The sequence below is a fragment of the Carica papaya genome, chromosome 8 (genome assembly GCF_054855325.1).
Source record: "Carica papaya isolate Zhongbai chromosome 8, ASM5485532v1, whole genome shotgun sequence".
Classification (NCBI taxonomy): domain Eukaryota; kingdom Viridiplantae; phylum Streptophyta; class Magnoliopsida; order Brassicales; family Caricaceae; genus Carica; species Carica papaya.
In genome coordinates, this window is record NC_142316.1 from 21249562 (window position 1) to 21265863 (window position 16302).

At 45.4% G+C, this 16302-nt stretch overlaps 25 pseudogenes; all 25 read left to right on the plus strand.

Annotated features, from left to right (window-relative positions):
- Positions 1 to 159: 159 nt before the first annotated feature.
- LOC148251564 (5S ribosomal RNA) lies at positions 160 to 278 on the plus strand (annotated as a pseudogene).
- Positions 279 to 481: 203 nt separating this feature from the next.
- LOC148251565 (5S ribosomal RNA) lies at positions 482 to 600 on the plus strand (annotated as a pseudogene).
- A 1238-nt stretch (positions 601 to 1838) lies between these two features.
- LOC148251566 (5S ribosomal RNA) lies at positions 1839 to 1957 on the plus strand (annotated as a pseudogene).
- A 399-nt stretch (positions 1958 to 2356) lies between these two features.
- LOC148251567 (5S ribosomal RNA) lies at positions 2357 to 2475 on the plus strand (annotated as a pseudogene).
- Positions 2476 to 3036: 561 nt separating this feature from the next.
- Positions 3037 to 3154, plus strand: LOC148251568 (5S ribosomal RNA; annotated as a pseudogene).
- Positions 3155 to 4381: 1227 nt separating this feature from the next.
- LOC148251569 (5S ribosomal RNA) lies at positions 4382 to 4500 on the plus strand (annotated as a pseudogene).
- Positions 4501 to 5257: 757 nt separating this feature from the next.
- Positions 5258 to 5376, plus strand: LOC148251570 (5S ribosomal RNA; annotated as a pseudogene).
- Positions 5377 to 5825: 449 nt separating this feature from the next.
- Positions 5826 to 5944, plus strand: LOC148251571 (5S ribosomal RNA; annotated as a pseudogene).
- Positions 5945 to 6503: 559 nt separating this feature from the next.
- LOC148251572 (5S ribosomal RNA) lies at positions 6504 to 6622 on the plus strand (annotated as a pseudogene).
- Positions 6623 to 6829: 207 nt separating this feature from the next.
- Positions 6830 to 6948, plus strand: LOC148251573 (5S ribosomal RNA; annotated as a pseudogene).
- Positions 6949 to 7153: 205 nt separating this feature from the next.
- LOC148251574 (5S ribosomal RNA) lies at positions 7154 to 7272 on the plus strand (annotated as a pseudogene).
- A 206-nt stretch (positions 7273 to 7478) lies between these two features.
- Positions 7479 to 7597, plus strand: LOC148251575 (5S ribosomal RNA; annotated as a pseudogene).
- Positions 7598 to 7802: 205 nt separating this feature from the next.
- On the plus strand, positions 7803 to 7921 carry LOC148251576 (5S ribosomal RNA; annotated as a pseudogene).
- Positions 7922 to 9101: 1180 nt separating this feature from the next.
- LOC148251577 (5S ribosomal RNA) lies at positions 9102 to 9220 on the plus strand (annotated as a pseudogene).
- A 561-nt stretch (positions 9221 to 9781) lies between these two features.
- LOC148251578 (5S ribosomal RNA) lies at positions 9782 to 9900 on the plus strand (annotated as a pseudogene).
- An 886-nt stretch (positions 9901 to 10786) lies between these two features.
- On the plus strand, positions 10787 to 10905 carry LOC148251579 (5S ribosomal RNA; annotated as a pseudogene).
- Positions 10906 to 11791: 886 nt separating this feature from the next.
- LOC148251580 (5S ribosomal RNA) lies at positions 11792 to 11910 on the plus strand (annotated as a pseudogene).
- Positions 11911 to 12443: 533 nt separating this feature from the next.
- LOC148251581 (5S ribosomal RNA) lies at positions 12444 to 12562 on the plus strand (annotated as a pseudogene).
- A 207-nt stretch (positions 12563 to 12769) lies between these two features.
- LOC148251582 (5S ribosomal RNA) lies at positions 12770 to 12888 on the plus strand (annotated as a pseudogene).
- Positions 12889 to 13094: 206 nt separating this feature from the next.
- LOC148251583 (5S ribosomal RNA) lies at positions 13095 to 13213 on the plus strand (annotated as a pseudogene).
- An 885-nt stretch (positions 13214 to 14098) lies between these two features.
- Positions 14099 to 14217, plus strand: LOC148251584 (5S ribosomal RNA; annotated as a pseudogene).
- Positions 14218 to 14422: 205 nt separating this feature from the next.
- Positions 14423 to 14541, plus strand: LOC148251585 (5S ribosomal RNA; annotated as a pseudogene).
- Positions 14542 to 14746: 205 nt separating this feature from the next.
- LOC148251586 (5S ribosomal RNA) lies at positions 14747 to 14865 on the plus strand (annotated as a pseudogene).
- A 205-nt stretch (positions 14866 to 15070) lies between these two features.
- LOC148251587 (5S ribosomal RNA) lies at positions 15071 to 15189 on the plus strand (annotated as a pseudogene).
- Positions 15190 to 16093: 904 nt separating this feature from the next.
- LOC148251588 (5S ribosomal RNA) lies at positions 16094 to 16212 on the plus strand (annotated as a pseudogene).
- The last annotated feature ends 90 nt before the right edge of the window (positions 16213 to 16302 follow it).

A 16302-nucleotide genomic window follows, 5' to 3' on the forward strand; every position in this document is an offset into this window, starting at 1 on the left:
GGTCCGCTGGTTTATACGCAAATGTGAGTCAAGAAGCTGGGGCATTTTAATCGATATTAGAACGAGAAGGAGAGTTGCAGTGTGAACACACAAGGAAACAAATGATGGGAGGGGGAGGGAAGGAGAAGGAGTGTATATATTTTAGACACGAAATAAAACAGGTGCGATCATACCAGCACTAATGCAATGGATTCTATCAGAACTCCGCAGGTAAGGGTGCTTGGGTGAAAGTAGTACTAGGATGGGTTACCTCCTGCGAAGTCCTTATATTGCTCCCTTTTTTTTTTCGGACGGGTCGTTCGACGTTACGCACGACTGGAACTATTTTTCGCTGGTTTATACGCAAATGTGAGTCAAGAAGAAGGGGCATTATCGATATTAGAACGAGAAGGATAGGTGCGGTGTGAACACACAAGGAAATAAATGACGGAAAGGGGAAGAAAGAAGAAGGAGTGTATGTATTTGCAGCGCGAAATTAAACAGGTGCGATCACACCAGCACTAACGCACCGGATCCCATCAGAACTCCGCAGTTTAGTGTGCTTGGGCGAGAGTAGTACTCGGATGGGTGACCTCCTCGGAAGTCCGCGTGTTGCACCCATTTTTTTTCGGATGGGTCGTTCGACGTTACACGTGAATGGAATTATGAACCGCTGATTCATTCGCAAAGGTTAGTCACGGTGTCGGGGCATTTTACTTTATATTAAAACGAGAAGGAGAGATGCAGAGTGCTCACACAAGGAAACAAATGACGGGAGGAGGGATGAAAGGAGAAAGAGTGTACGTATTTGCAGCGCAGAATGAAACATGAGCGATCATACTAGAACTAATGCAACGGATTCTATAAGAACTCCGCAAGTTAAGGGTGCTTGGGCGAGAGTAGTACTACGATGGGTGACCTCCTGCGAAGTCCTTATATTTCGCCCATTTTCTTGAGAAGTCCTAGTGTTACATCCATTTTTTTGCAGATGATTCTTTCGATATTACGCGTGACTTGAATTATGATCCGCAGGTTTATATGCAAATGTGAGTCACGGCGCCGTGGCATTTTACTTTATATTTGAACGAGAACGGGAGATGCAATGCGCACGCACAAGGAAACAAATGACGGGGGGGGAAGAAAAGAGAAGGAGTGAATGTATTTGCAGCACGAAATTAATAAGGTGCGATCATACCAACAATAATGCACAGTATCCCATCAGAACTCCGCTGTTAAGTGTGCTTGGGCGAGAGTAGTACTCGGATGGGTGTACTCCTCGGAAGTCCTCGTGTTGCACCCATTTTTTTTCGGATGGCTCGTTCGACGTTACGCGCGAATTGAATTATGAACCGCTGGTTCATTCGCAGAGGTGAGTCACGGTGCCAGGGCATTTTACTTGATATTAGAACGAGAAGGAGAGATGCAGAGTACACGCACAAGGAAACAAATGACGGGAGGGGGATGGAAAGAGAAAGAGTGTATGTATTTGTAGCGTAGAATGAAACATGAGCGATCATACCAGCACTAATGCACCAGATCTCATCAAAACTCGCAAGTTAAGGGTGCTTGGGCGATAGTAGTACTAGGATGGGTGACCTCCTATGAAGTCCTTATATTTCACCAATTTTCTTGGGAACTCCTCGTGTTGCTCCTATTTTTTTGAAGATGATTCTTTCAACGTTACGCGAGACTTAAATTATGGTCCGCAGGTTTATTCGCAAATGTGAGTCACGTCGCTATGGCATTTTACTTGATATTAGAACAAGAACGGGAGGTGCAGTTCGCACGCACAAGAAAACAAATGACGGGAGGGGGAAGAAAGGAGAAGGAGTGTATGTATTTGCAGCACGAAATTAAACAGGTGCGATCATACCAGCACTATTACAACGGATCCCATCAGAACTTCGCAGCTAAGCGTGCTTGGGCGAGAGTAGTACTCAGATGGGTGACCTCCTAGGAAGTCCTCCTGTTGCACCCATTTTTTCTCGGATGGGTCGTTTGACATTACGCGGGAATGGAATTATGAACCACTGGTTCATTCGCAAAGGTGAGTCACGGTGCTGGGGCATTTTACTTGATATTAGAACGAGAAGGAGAGATGCAGAGTGCACACAAAAGGAAACAAATGACGGAAGGGGGGATGGAGGGAGAAAGCGTGTATGTATTTGCAGCCATTTTTTTTTTAGATGGGTCGTTCGAGGTTACGCGCGACTGGAACTATGATCTACTGGTTTATACGCAAATGTGAGTCAAGACGCAGGGGCATTTTAATTATTATTAGAACGAGAAGGAGAGGTGAAGTGTGAACGCACCAGGAAAAATATGACGGGAGGGGGAAGAAAGGAGGAGTGTATGTATTTGCAGCGCGAAATGACACAGATGCGATCATACCAGCACTAATGCACCGGATCCCATCAGAACTCCACAGTGAAGTGTGCTTGGTCGAGAGTAGCACTCGGATGGGTGACCTCCTGGGAAATCCTCGTGTTGCACCGATTTTTTTTCGGATGGGTCGTTCAACGTTACGCGTGAACAGAATTATGAACCGCTGAGTCATTCGCAAAGGTGAGTCACGGTGCCGGGGCATTTTACTTTATATTAGAATGAGAAGGAGAGATGCAGAGTGCACGCGCAAGGAAACAAATGACGGGAGGGGGGATGGAAGGAGAAAGAGTGTATGTATTTGCAGCGCAGAATGAAACATGAGCGATCATACCAGAACTAATGTAACGGATTCTATCAAAACTCCGCAAGTTAAGGGTGCTTAGGCGAGAGTTGTATTAGGATGGGTGACCTCCTGCGAAGTCCTTATATTTCACCCATTTTCTTGGGAAGTCCTCGTGTTGCACCCATTTTTTCACAGATGATTCTTTCGACGTTACGCGCGACTTGAATTATGGTCCACATGTTTATTTGCAAATGTGAGTCACGGCGCCGTGGCATTTTACTTGATATTTGAACGAGAACGGGAGGTGCAGTGCGCACGCATACGGAAACAAATGACAGGAGGGGGAAGAAAGGAGAATGAGTTAATGTACTTGCAGCGTGAAATTAATCAGGTGCGATCAGACCAGCACTAATGCATCGGATCCCATCGGAACTCCGCAGTTAAGTGTGTTTGGGCGAAGTAGTACTCGGATGGGTGACCTCCTGGGAAGTCCTCGTGCTGCACCCTTTTTTTTTTCGGATGGGTCGTTCGACGTTGCGCACGAATCGAATTATGAAACGCTGGTTCATTCGCAAAGGTCAGTCATGGTGCCGGGGCATTTTAATTTATATTAGAACGAGAAGGAGATGCAGAGTGCACTCGCAAGGAAACAAATGACGGGAGGGGGGATGGAAGGAGAAAACGTATATGTATTTGTAGCGCAGAATAAAACATGAGCGATCATACCAGAACTAATGCAACGTATTCTATCAGAACTCCGCGGTTAAGGGTGCTTCGGCGAGAGTAGTACTAGGATGGGTGATCTCCTGCGAAGTCCTTATATTTCACCCATTTTCTTGGGAAGTCCTCGTGTTGCACCCATTTTTTTGCAGATGATTCTTTCGACGTTACGCGCGACTTGAATTATGGTCCGCATGTTTATTTGCAAATGTTAGTCACGGCGCCGTAGTATTTTACTTGATATTTGAATGAGAACGGGAGATGCAGTGCGCACGCATAAGGAAACAAATTACGGGAGGGGGGAAGAAAGGAGAATGAGTGAAAGTATTTGCAGCGCGAAATTAATCAGGTGCGATCATATCAGCACTAATTTTTTGGATCCCATCAGAACTCCGTAGTTAAGTGTGCTTGGGCGAGAGTATACTCGGATCCTGGGAAGTCCTCGTGTTGCACCCATTTTTTTTCGGATAGGTCGTTTGACGTTACGCACGAATCGAATTATGAAACACTGGTTCATTCGTAAAATTGAGTCACGGTGCCGGGGCATTTTACTTGATATTAGAATGAGAAGGAGAGATGCAGAGTGCGGGCACAAGGAAATAAATGACGGGAGGGGGGATGGATGGAGAAAGAGTGTATGTATTTGCAGCGCAGAATGAAACATGAGCGATCATACCAGAACTAACGCAACGGATTCTATCAAAACTCTGCAAGTTAAGGGTGCTTGGGCGAGAGCAGTACTAGGATGGGTGACCTCCTGCGAAGTCCTTATATTTCACCCATTTTCTTGGGAACTCCTCGTGTTGCTCCTATTTTTTTGAAGATGATTCTTTCGACGTTACGCGAGACTTAAATTATAGTCCGCAGGTTTATTCACAAATGTGAGTCACGGCGCTGTGGCATTTTACTTGATATTAGAACAAGAACGGGAGGTGCAGTTCGCACGCACAAGAAAACAAATGACGGGAGAGGGAAGAAAGGAGGAGTGTATGTATTTGCAGCGCGAAATTAAACAGGTGCGATCATACCAGCACTAATGCCATGGATCCTATCAGAACTCCGCAGCTAAGCGTGCTTGGGCGAGAGTAGTACTCGGATGGGTGACCTCCTAGGAAGTCCTTGTGTTGCACCCATTTTTTTTCGGATGGGTCGTTTGACATTACGCGCGAATGGAATTATGAACCGCTGGTTCATTCGCAAAGGTGAGTCACGGTGCCGGGGCATTTTACTCGATATTAGAACAAGAAAGAGAGATGCAGAGTGCACGCACAAGGAAACAAATGACGGGAGGGGGGATGGAGGGAGAAAGCGTGTATGTATTTACAGCCTTTTTTTTTTAGATGGGTTGTTCGAGGTTACGCGCGACTGGTACTATGGTCTGCTGGTTTATACTCAAATGTGAGTCAAGACGCAGGGGCATTTTAATTAATATCAGAACGGGAAGGAGAGATGCAGAGTGCACGCACAAGGAAACAAATGATGGGAAAGGGGATGGAAGGAGAAAGAATGTATCTATTTACAGCGCAAAATGAAACATGAACGATCATACCAGCACTAATGCAACAGATTCTATCAGAACTCCGCAAGTTAATGGTGCTTGGGCGAGAGTAGTACTAGGATGGGTGACCTCCTGCGAAGTCCTTATATTTCACCCATTTTCTTAGAAAGTCCTCGTGTTGCACCCATTTTTTTGCAGATGATTCTTTCGACGTTACGCACGAGTTGAATTATGGTCCGTAGGTTTATTCGCAAATGTGAGTCACGGCGCCGTGGCATTTTACTTGATATTTGAACGAGAATGGGAGGTGCAGTTGGCACGCACAAGGAAACAAATGACGGGAGGGGGAAGATAGGAGAAGGAGTGTATGTATTTGCAGCGTGAAATTAAGCAGGTGCGATCATACCAGCACTAATGCACCGGATCCCATCACAACTCCGCAGTTAAGTGTGCTTAGGCGAGAGTAGTACTCAGATGGGTGACCTCCTGGGAAGTCCTCGTTTTGCACATATTTTTTTTCAGACGTGTCGTTAGACGTTACGAGCGACTGGAACTATGGTCCGCTGGTTTATACGCAAAAGTTAGTCAAGAAGCAGAACATTTTAATCGATATTAGAACGAGAAGGAGAGGTGCAGTGTGAACACATGAGGAAACAAATGATGGGAGGGGAGAAGGAAGGAGAAGGAGTGTATGTATTTTCAGCACGAAATGAAACAGGTGCGATCATACCAGCACAAATGCACCAGATCCTATCAGAACTCCGCAGTTAAGTGTGCTTTAGCGAAAGTAGTACGCGTGATTGGAACTATTGTCCGCTAGTTTATACGCAAATGTGAGTCAAGACGAAGGGGCATTTTAATTGATATTACAACGAGAAGAAGAGGTGAAGTGTGAACGCACCAGGAAACAAATGACGGAAGGGGGAAGAAAGGGGAAGGAGTGTATGCGCGAAATGAAACAGGTGCGATCATACAAGCACTAATGCACAAGATCCCATCAGAACTCCGCAGTTAAATTTGCTTAGGCGTGAGTAGTACTTGGATGGGTGACCTCCTGGGAAGTCCTCGTATTGCACCCATATTTTTTTGAATGGGTCGTTCGAAGTTACGCGCGAATGGAATTATGAACTGCTGGTTCATTCGCAAAGGTGAGTCACGGTGATGAGGCATTTTACTTGATATTAGAACAAGAAGGAGAGATGCAGAGTGCAAGCACAAGGAAACAAATGACAGGAGAGGGGTGGAAGGAGAAACAGTGTATGTATTTGCAGCGCATAATGAAACATGAGTGATCATACCAGCACTAATGCAACGGATTCTATCAGAACTCCGCAAGTTAAGGGTGCTTTGGCGAGAGTAGAACTAGGATGGGTGGCCTCCTGCGAAGTCCTTATATTTCACCTATTTTCTTGGAAAGTCCTCATGTTGCACACATTTTTTTGTAGATGATTTTTTCGACGTTACGCGAGACTTTAATTATGGTTCGCAGGTTTATTCGCAAATGTGAGTCACGGGGCCGTGGCATTTTACTTGATATTTGAACCAGAACAGGAAGTGCAGTGCGCACGCATAAGGAAACAAATGACGGGAGGGGAAGAAAAGAGAAGGAGTGTATGTATTTGCAGGGCGAAATTAAACAGGTGCGATCATACCAGCACTAAAGCACCGGATCCGATCAGAACTCCGCAGTTAAGTGTGCTTGGGCGAGAGTAGTACTCGGATGCGTGACCTCCTAGGAAGTTCTCGTGTCGCACAAATTTTTCTTCAGACAGGTCGTTCGACATTATGCACGACTGGAACTATGATCCGCCTGTTTATACCTCAAATGTGAGTCAAGAAGCAGGGACATTTTAATTGATATTAGAACAAGAAGGAGAGGTGCAGTGTGAACGCACAAGGAAATAAATGATGGGTGGGGGGAGGGAAGGAGAAGTAGTGTATGTATTTTCAGCACGAAATGAAATAGGTGCCATCATACCAGCACAAATGCACCGGATCCCATCAGAACTCCGCAGTTAATTGTGCTTTGGCGAAAGTAGTACAAGGATGGGTTACCTCCTAGGAAGTTCTCGTGTTGCACCCATTTGTTTTTTCAGATGGGTCGTTCGACGTTACACACGACTGGAACTATGGTCCGCTGGTTTATACGCAAATGTGAGTCAAGAAGCAGGGGCATTTTAATCGATATTAGAACGAGAAGGAGTGGTGCAGTGTGAACGCACAAGGAAACAAATGATGGGAGGGGGGAGGGAAGGAGGAGTGTATGTATTTTCAGCACACAATAAAATAAGTGCGATCATACCAGCACAAATGCACCATATTCCATCAGAACTCCGCAGTTAAGTGTGCTTTGGCGAGAGTAGTACTCGGATGGATGACCTTTTGGGAAGTCCTCGTGTCGAACTAATTTTTTTTCAGACGGGTCGTTCAACGTTACGCGCGACTGGAACTATGGTCAGTTGGTTTATACGCAAATGTGAGTCAAGAAGAAGGGACATTTTAATCGATATTAGAACGAGAAGGAGAGGTGTTGTGTGAACGAACAAGGAAACAAATGATGGGAGGGGGGAGGGAAGGAGAAGGAGTGTATGTATTTTCAGCACAAAATGAAACAGGTGCGATTATAACAGCACAAATGCACCGGATCCCATCAGTACTCCGCAGTTAAGTGTGCTTTGGCGAAAGTAGTACAAGGATGGGTTAACTCCTGAGAAGTTCTCGTATTGCACCTTTTTTTTTTCAGATGGGTCGTTCGACGTTACGCGCGACTGGAACTATGGTCCGCTAGTTTATACGTAAATGTGAGTCAAGACGCAGGGGCATTTTAATTTATATTAGAACGAGAAAGAGAGGTGAAGTGTGAACGCACCAGGAAACAAATTACGGGAGGGGGAAGAAAGGAGAAGGAGTGTATTTATTTGCAGCGCAAAATGAAACAGATACGATCATACCAGCACTAATGCACCAGGTCCCATCAGAACGCCGTAGTTAAGTGTGCTTGGGCGAGAGTAGTACTCGGATTGGTGACCTCTTGGGAAGTCCTCGTGTTGCACCCTTTTTTTTTGGATGGGTCGTTCGACGTTATGCGCGAATGGATTTATGAACCACTGGTTCATTCGCCAAGGCGAGTCACGGTGCCGGGGTATTTTACTTGATATTAGAACGAGAACGAGAGATATAGAGTGCTCGCACAAGAAAACAAATGACGGGAGGGGGGATGGAAGGAGAAAGAGTATGTATTTGCAGCGCAGAATGAAACATGAGCGATCATACCAACACTAATGTAACGGATTCTATCAGAACTCTGCAGTTAAGGGTGCTTGGGCGAGAGTAGTACTAGGATGGGTGACCTCCAGCGAAGTCCTTATATTTCACACATTTTATTGTGAAGTCCTCCTGTTGCACCCATTTTTTTGCAAATGATTCTTTCGGCGCTTCGCGGGACTTGAATTATGGTCTGCAAGTTTATTCGCAAATGTTTGTTACGGCGCCGTGACATTTTACTTGATATTAGAACGAGAACGGGAGGTGCAGTGCGCACGCACAAGGAAAGGAGAAGGAGTGTATGTATTTGCAACGCAAAATTAAACAGTTTGGTCATACCAGCTCCATTGCAGCGGATCTCATTAGAACTCTACAGTTAAGTGTGCTTGGGCGAGAGTAGTTCTCGGATGGGTGACCTCCTGGGAAGTTCTCGTGTCGCACCAATTTTTCAGACTGGTCATTCGACGTTACGCGCGACTGGAACTTTGGTTAGCTGGTTTATACTCAAATGTGAGTCAAGAAGCAGCGGCATTTTAATCGATATTAGAACGAGAAGGAGTGGTGCAGTGTGAACGCACAAGGAAACAAATGACGGGAGGGGGGACGGAAGGAGAATGAGTGTATGTATTTGCAGCACAAAATTAAACAGGTGCGATCATACCAGCACAAATGCACCGGATCCTATCAGTACTCCGCAGTTAAGTGTGCTTTGGCGAAAGTATTATAAGGATGGGTTATCTCCTTGGAAGTTCTTGTGTTGCATCCATTTTTTTTTTACATGGGTCGTTCGACGTTACGCTCGACTGGAACTATGGTCCGCTGTTTTATACGCAAATGTGAGTCAAGACGCAGAGGCATTTTAATTGATATTAGAACGATAGGGAGAAGTGAAGTGTGAACGCACCAGGAAACAAATGACGGGAGGGGAAAGAAAGGAGAAGGAGTGTATTTATTTGCAGTGCGAAATGAAATAGGTACGATCATACCAGCACTAATGCACCGGATCCCAACAGAACTCCGCAGTTAAGTGTGCGTGGGAGAGAGTAGTACTCGGATGGGTGACCTCCTAAGAAGTCCTTGTGTTGCACCCATTTTTTTTCAGATGGGTCGTTCGACGTTACGGGCGAATGGAATTATGATCCGCTGGTTCATTCGTAATGGTGAGTCACAGTGTCGGGGCATTTTACTTGATATTAGAACAAGAAGGAGAGTTGCAGAGTGCATGCACAAGTAAACAAATTACGGGAGGGGGGATGGAACTAGAAAGAGTGTATGTATTTACAGCGCAGAATGAAACATGAGCGATCATACCAGCACTAATGCAACGGATTCTATCAGAACTCAGCAAGTTAAGGGTGCTTGGGCGAGAGTAGTACTAGGATGGGTGACCTCCTGCGAAGTCCTTATATTTCACCCATTTTCCTGGAAAGTCCTCGTGTTGCACCAATTTTTTTGCAGATGATTCTTTTGATGTTACGCGCGACTTGAATTATAGTCCACAGGTTTATTCGCAAATGTGAGTCACAGCGCCGTGGGATTTTACTTGATATTAGAACGAGAACGGAAGGTGCAGTGCGCACGCAGAAGGAAAAAAATGACGGGAGGGGGAAGAAAGGAGAAGAAGTGTATGTATTTGCAACGCGAAATTAAACAGGTGCGATCATACCAGCACTAATGCACCGGATCCCATCAGAACTCCGCAGTTAAGTATGCTTGGGCAGGAGTAGTGCTCGGATTGAAGACCTCCTGGGAATTCCTCGTGTCGCACCAATTTTTTTTCGGACGGGTTGTTCGACGTTACGCGCGATTGGAACTATGGTCCGCTGGTTTATACGCAAATTAGAGTCAAGAAGCAGGGGCATTTTAATCGATATTAGAACGAGAAGGAGAGGTGTAGTGTGAACGCACAAGAAAACAAATAATGGGAGGGGGGAGGGAAGGAGAAGGAGTGTATGTATTTTCAGCACGAAATGAAACAAGTGCGATCATACCAGCACAAATGCATCGGATCCCATCAGAACTCCGCAGTTAAGTGTGCTTTGATGAAAGTACTACAAGAATGGGTTACCTCCTGGGAAGTTCTCGTGTTACACCCATTTTTTTTTCAGATAGGTCGTTCGACGTTACGCGCCACTGGAACTATGGTCCGCTGGTTTATACACAAATGTGAGTCAAGTCGCAGGGGCATTTTAATTGATATTAGAACGAGATGGAGAGGTGAAGTGTGAACGCACCAGGAAACAAATGACGGGAGGGGGAAGAAAGGAGAAAAAGTGTATGTATTTGCAGCACAGAATGAAACATGAGCGATCATACAAGCACTAATGCAACGGATTCTACCAGAACTCCGCAAGTTAAGGGTGCTTGGGCGAGAGTAGTACTAGGATGGGTGACCTCCTGCGAAGTCCTTATATTTCACCCATTTTCTTGGAAAGTCCTCGTGTTGCACCCATTTTTTTGCAGATGATTCTTTCGACCTTACGCGCGACTTAAATTATGGTCTGCAGGTTTATTCGCAAATTTGAGTCACAGCGCTATGGCATTTTACTTGATATTTGAACGAGAACGGAAGGTGCAGTGCGCACGCGTAAGGAAACAAATGACGGGAGGGGGAAGACAGGAGAAGGAGTGTATGTATTTGCAGCGCGAAATGAAACAGGTGCGATCATACCAGCACTAATGCATCGGATCCCTTTAGAACTCCTCAGTTAAGTGTGCTTCGGCGAGAGTAGTACTCGAATGGGTGACCTCCTGGGAAGTCCTCGTGTTGCACCCATTTTTTTTAAATGGGTCATTAAACGTTACGCGCGAAAGGAATTATGAACCACTGGTTCTTTCCCAAAGGTGAGTCACGGTACCGGGACATTTTACTTGTTATTAGAACGAGAAGGAGAGATGCAAGGTGCACGCACAAGGAAACAAATAACGGGAGAGGGGATGGAAGAAGATAGAGTGTAGTATTTGCAGCGCAGAATGAAACATGAGCGATCATACCAGCACTAATGTAACGGATTCTATCAGAACTCTGCAGTTAAGGGTGTTTGGGCGAGAGTAGTACTAGGATGGGTGATCTCCTGCGAAGTCCATATATTTCACCCATTTTATTGGGAAGTCCTCCTCGTGTTGGACCCATTTTTTTGCAGATGATTCTTTCGATGTTACGCGCGACTTGAATTATGGTCCGCAGGTTTATTCGCAAATGTGAGTCACGGCGCCATGGGATTTTACTTGATATTAGAACGATAATAGGAGGTGCAGTGTGCACGCACAAGGAAACAAATGACGGGAGGGGAAAGAAAGGAGAAGGAGTGTATGTATTTGCAGCGCGAAATTAAACAGGTGTGATCATACCAGCCCTAATGCACCGGATCCCATCAGAACTCCATAGTTTAGTATACTTAAGTGAGAGTAGTACTAGGATGGGTGACCTCTTGGGAAGTCCTTGTGTCGCACCAATTTTTTTTCATACGGGTTGTTCGACGTTACGCGCGGCTGGAACTATGGTCAGCTGGTTTATACACAAATATGAGTCAAGAGGCAGGGGCATTTTAATCGATATTAGAACAAGAATGAGAGGTGCGGTGTGAACGCACAAGGAAACAAATGATGGGAGGGGGGAGGGAAGGAGAAGTAGTGTATATATTTTCAGCACAAAATGAAACAGGTGCGATCATACTAGCACAAATGCACCGGATCCCATCAGTACTCCGCAGTTAAGTGTGGTTTGGCGATAGTAGTACAAGGATGGGTTACCTCCTGGGAAGTTCTCGTGTTGCACCCATTTTTTTTTTTCATATGGGTCGTTCGACGTTACGCGCGATTGAAAATATGGTCCGCTGGTTTATACGCAAATGTGAGTCAAGACGCAGGGGCATTTTAATCGATATTAGAAAGAGAAGGAGAGGTGCAGTGTGAACGCACCAGGAAACAAATGACGGGAAAGGGAAGAAAGGAGAAGGAGGGTATGTATTTGCAGCGCGAAATTAAACAGGTTCAATCATACCAACACTAATGTACCAGATCCCATCAGAACTCCGCAGTTAAGTGTCCTTGGGCGATAGTAGTACTCATATGGGTGACCTCCTGGGAAGTCCTCGTGTCGCACCAATTTTTTTTCAGACGGGTTGTTCGACGTTACCCGCAACTGGAACTATGGTCCGCTGGTTTATACGCAAATGTGAGTCAAGAAGCAGGGGCATTTTAATCGATATTAGAACAACAATGAGAGGTGCAGTGCGAACGCACAAGGAAACAAATGGTGGGAGGGGAGAGGAAAGGAGAAGGAGTGTATGTATTTTCACCACGAAATAAAACAGGTGCGATCACACTGGCACAAATGCACCGGATCCCATTAGAACTCCGCAATTAAGTGTGCTTTGGGGAAAGTAGTACAAGGATGGGTTACCTTCTGGGAAGTTCTCGTGTTGCACCCATTTTTTTTTTCAGATGGGCTGTTCGACGTTACACGCGACTGGAACTACGGTCTACTGCTTTATACGCAAATGTGATTCAAGACGCAGGGGCATTTTAATTGATATTAGAACGAGAAGGAGAGGTGGAGTGTGAATGCACCAGGAAACAAATGACGGGATGGGGAAGAAAGGAGAAGGAGTGTATGTATTTGCAGCGCGAAATGAAACAGGTGTGATCACACAAGCACTAGTGCATCGGATTCCATTAGAACTCCGAAGCTAAGTGTTCTTGGGCGAGAGTAGTACTCGGATGGGTGACCTCCTGAGAAGTTCTCGTGTCGCACCAATTTTTTTTCATACGGGTCGTTCGATGTTACGCGCGACTGGAACTATGCTCCACTAGTTTATACACAAATATGAGTCAAGAAGCAGGGGCATTTTAATCGATATTAGAACGAGAAGGAGATGTGGAGTGTGAACGCACAAGGAAACAAATGATGGGAGGGGGTAGGGAAGGAGAAAGAGTGTATCTATTTTTAGCATGAAATGAAACGGGCGTGATCATACCTGCACAAATGCACCGGATCCCATCAGAACTCCGCAGTTAAGTGTGTTTTGGCGAAAGTAGTACAAGGATAGGTTACCTCCTGGGAAGTTCTCGTGTTGCACCCATTTTTTTTTCAGATGGGTCGTTCGACGTTATGCGTGACTTGAACTATGGTCTGCTGGTTTGTACGCAAATGTGAGTCAAACCGCATGGGCATTTTAATTTATATTAGAACGAGAAGGAGAGGTGAAGTGTGAACGAACCAGGAAACAAATGACTGGAAAGGGAAGAAAGGAGAAGGAGGGTATGTATTTGCAGCGCAAAATTAAACAGGTGCGATCATACCAACACTAATGTACCGGATCCAATCAGAATTTCGCAGTTAATTGTGCTTCGGCGATAGTAGTACTCGGATGGGTGACCTCCTGGGAATTCCTCGTGTCGCACCAAATTTTTTTCAGACGGGTTGTTCGACGTTACGCGCGACTGGAACTATGGTCCACTGGTTCATTTGCAAATGTGAGTCAATAAGCATGGGCATTTTAATCGATATTAGAACGAAAAGGAGAGGTGCAGTTTGAACAAATAAGGAAACAAATGATGGGAAGGGAGAGAAAAGGAGAAAGAGTGTATATATTTGCAGCGCAGAATGAAACATGAGCGATAATACCAGCACTAATGCAATGGATTCTATAAGAACTCTGCAGGTAAGGGTGCTTGGGCGAGAGTAGTACTAGGATGGGTTACCTCTTGCGAAGTCATTGTATTTCACCCATTTTCTCAGGAAGTGCTCGTGTTGCACCCATTTTTTTGCAGATAATTCTTTCGACGTTACGCACGTCTTGAATTATGGTCTACAGGGTTATTCCCAAATGTGAGTCACGGCGCTGTGGCATTTTACTTGATATTAGAAAAAAAACGAGAGGTGCAGTTCGCACGCACAAGGAAACAAATAACGGGAGGGGGAAGAAAGGAGAAGGAGGGAATGTATTTGCAGCGCGAAATTAAACAGGCGTGATCATACCAATACTAATGCACCGGATCCCATCAGAACTCCGCAGTTAACTGTGCTTGGGCGAGAATAGTACTCGGATGGGTGACCTCTTGGAAAGTCCTCGTGTCGCACCAATTTTTTTTCAGACGGGTCGTTCGACGTTACGCGCGATTGGAACTATGCTCTACTGGTTTATACGCAAATGTGAGTCAAGAAGCAGGGGCATTTTAATCGATATTAGAACGAGAAGGAGAGGTGCAGTGTGAACACACAAGGAAATAAATGATCGGAGGGGGGAGGGAAAGAGAAGGAGTCTATGTATTTTAAGCACCAAATAAACTGGTGTGATCATACCAGCACTAATGGATCGGATTCCATCAGAACTCGGCAGTTAAGTGTGCTTGGGCGAGAGTAGTTCTCGGATGGGTGACCTCCTGGGAAGTCCTCATGTCGCACTAGTTTTTTTTCAGACGAGTCGTTCGATATTACGCGCGACTGGAACTATGGTCTGCTGGTTTATACGCAAATATGAGTCAAGAAGCAGAGGCATTTTAATCGATATTAGAACGAGAAGGAGAGGTGAGTGTGAACGCATAAGGAAACAAATGATGGGAGGGGGGAGGGAAGGAGAAGGAGTGTATTTATTTTCAGCACCAAATGAAACAGCTGCGACCATACCAGCACAGATGCACCGGATCCCATCAGAACTCTGCAGTTAAGTGTGCTTTGGCGAAAGTAGTACAAGGATGGGTTACCTCCTGGGAAGTTCTCGTGTTGCACCCATTTTTTTTTAGATGGGTCGTTCGATGTTACACGCCACTGGAACTATGGTCCGCTGGTTTATACGCAAATGTGAGTCAAGACGCAGGGGCATTTTAATTGATATTAGAACAAGAAAGAGAGGTAAAGTGTGAACGCACCAGGAAACAAATGATGAGAGGGGGAAGAAAGGAGAAGGAGTGTATGTATTTGAAGCGCGAAGTGAAACAGGTGCGATCATACCAGCACTAATGCACCGGATCCCATCAGAACTCCGCATTTTAGTGTGCTTGGGCGAGAGTAGTACTCGGATGGGTGTCCTCCTGAGAAGTTTTCGTGTTAAACCCATTTTTTTCGGATGGGTAGTTCAACGTTACGCGCAAATGGAATTATGATCCGCTGGTTCATAATTCAAAGGTGAGTCACGGTGCCGTGGCATTTTACTTGATATTAGAACGAGAAGGAGAGATGCAGAGTGCACGCACTAGGAAACAAATGACGGGAGGGGCGATGGAAGGAGAAAGAGTGTATGTATTGGCAGCGCATAATGAAACATGAGCGATCATGTAACGGATTCTATCAGAACTCCACAAGTTAAGGGTGATTGGGCGAGAGTAGTACTAGGATGGGTGACCTCTTACGAAGTCTCTATATTTCACCCATTTTCTTGGGAAGTCCTCGTGTCGCACCAAATTTTTTTCAGACGGGTTGTTCGACGTTACGCGCGACTGGAACTATGGTCCGCTGGTTCATTCGCAAATGTGAGTCAATAAACATGGGCATTTTAATCGATATTAGAACGAAAAGGAGAGGTGCAGTTTGAACAAATAAGGAAACAAATGATGGGAAGGGAGAGAAAAGGAGAAAGAGTGTATATATTTGCAGCGCAGAATGAAACATGAGCGATAATACCAGCACTAATGCAACGGATTCTATAAGAACTCTGCAGGTAAGGGTGCTTGGGCGAGAGTAGTACTAGGATGGGTTACCTCTTGCGAAGTCATTGTATTTCACCCATTTTCTCGGGAAGTGCTCGTGTTGCACCCATTTTTTTGCAGATAATTCTTTCGACGTTACGCACGTCTTGAATTATGGTCTACAGGGTTATTCCCAAATGTGAGTCACGGCGCTGTGGCATTTTACTTGATATTAGAAAAAGAACGAGAGGTGCAGTTCGCACGCACAAGGAAACAAATAACGGGAGGGGGAAGAAAGGAGAAGGAGGGAATGTATTTGCAGCGCGAAATTAAACAGGCGCGATCATACCAATACTAATGCACCGGATCCCATCAGAACTCCACAGTTAACTGTGCTTGGGCGAGAATAGTACTCGGATGGGTGACCTCTTGGAAAGTCCTCGTGTCGCACCAATTTTTTTTCAGACGGGTCGTTCGACGTTATGCGCGATTGGAACTATGCTCTACTGGTTTATACGCAAATGTGAGTCAAGAAGCAGGGGCA